Here is a 1,880-nt window from a genome sequence, read left to right on the forward strand (position 1 = left end):
TTCTCCCTCCTCCCACCCTTCACCCTGCTACAGGCCCCAGTGTGTGCTGTTCTCCTCTATGTATCCACGTGTTCTCATCATTTAGATCTCACTAAATGAGAACATGCGGTATTTGGTTTTCTATTCATGTGTTAGTTTGCTAAGGATAAGGCCTCCAGCTCCACCCATGTCCCTGCAAAGACATGATCTTACTCTTTTCTATGGCTGCATAGTATTCCATGGTATATAGGTTCCACATTTTCTTTATCCAGCCTATCATTGATGGGCATTTAGGTTGATTCCATGTCTTTGTTATTGTGAATAGTGTTGCAGTGAACATACACATGCATGTGTCTTTTTTTTTTCCATGAGGCATTTTATTTGTAAATATATGTATTACATCCCTAGAGAAAGAATCCCAGGATTTTCCCTCCTATGTGTTTTCGTCTTGCTTCTTCATGGTCCGTGATGCCAGCTGAGGTTGTCGGTATAATGAAACCAAACGGGTGGGATGGAAGCAGATTATTCTGACATTTTTCTAGATCTTTGAGTCGCACATGAAATCTGGGGCTGATCACTCCACACTTGTTTAGCCTGTCTGGAGGTACACAACAGTTTTCCCAGCTCTGTGATCATCAATGATTTCAAATTTGCCAATGTAACCATGCTTCATCATCACAGTGAGAAACCGGACGATGACTTTGGAGCACGGCCTAACAGGCACCTGGCGTTTGCCTCTCTCTTCTGCATTGTTGATCCTCTTGAGAGCATCAGCCAGGACATTCGTGTGCACCATTGTGGCGGCGCAGAAAGATGGTGGAAAGAGGACGAGGCTGTGTCTTTATAATAGAATGATTTCTATTTCTTTGGGTATATGCCCTGTAATGGGATTGCTGGGTCAAATGGTATTTCTGTCTTTACGTCTTTGGGGAATCACTACATTGTCTTCCACAATGGTTGAACTAATTTACACTCCCACAAACAATGTATAAGCATTCTTTTCTCCATAACCTTGCCAGCATCTGTTACTTTTTTGACTTTACAATATTGCCATTCTGACTGGTGTGAGATGGCATCTCATTGTGGTTTTGATTGGCATTTCTCTAATGATCAGTGACGTTGAGCTTTTTTTCATATGATTGTTGGTCACATATATGTTTTATTTTGAAAAGTGTCTGTTCATGTCCTTTGTCCACTTTTTTAATGGTGTTGTTTTCTTCTTGTAAATTTGTTTAAGTTACGTATAGATGCTGCATATGGACCTTTGCCAGATGCATAGTTTGCAAAAATTCTCTCCCATTCCGTAGGTTGTCTGCACTCTTTTTTTTTCTTTTTCTTTTTTTTTTTTTTTTTGCTGTGCAGAAGCTTTTTAGTTTAATTAGATCCCATTTGTCAATTTTTGCTTTGTTGCAATTGCTTTTGGCATTTTTGTCAACTGCAAACAGGGATAGTTTGACTTCCACACTTCCTATTTGGATGCTCTTTATTTCTTTCTTTTGCCTGATTGCCCTGGCCAGAACTTCCAATACTGTGTGAATCAGAGTGGTGAGAGAGGATATTTTTGTCTTGTGCCAGTTTTCAAGGGGTATGCTTCCAGCTTTTGCCCATTCAGTATGATGTTGGCTGTGGGGTTGTCATATATGGCTCTTATTATTTTGAGGTATGTTTCTTCAATACCTAGTTTATTGAGAGTTTTTAGTTCACAATGGATGTCAAATTTTATCAAAAGCCTTTTCTGCATCTATTGAGATCATCAGACGGTTTTTATCTTTAGTTCTGCTTATGTGATGAATCAGATTTACTAATTTACATATGTTGTACCAACCTTGCATCCCAGGGATAAAGCCTACTTGATGGTGGTAGGCAAGCTTTTTGATGTGCTGCTGGATTCAGGCAAACAC

At 39.6% G+C, this 1,880-nt stretch overlaps 1 pseudogene; it reads right to left on the reverse strand.

Moving 5' to 3' along the window:
• Positions 1-383: 383 nt before the first annotated feature.
• On the reverse strand, positions 384-778 carry LOC116475321 (small ribosomal subunit protein uS8-like; annotated as a pseudogene).
• Between the last annotated feature and the right edge of the window lie 1,102 nt (positions 779-1,880).

The sequence above is a fragment of the Hylobates moloch genome, unplaced genomic scaffold (genome assembly GCF_009828535.3).
Source record: "Hylobates moloch isolate HMO894 unplaced genomic scaffold, HMol_V3 SCAFFOLD_2, whole genome shotgun sequence".
NCBI classification, from domain to species: Eukaryota; Metazoa; Chordata; class Mammalia; order Primates; family Hylobatidae; genus Hylobates; species Hylobates moloch.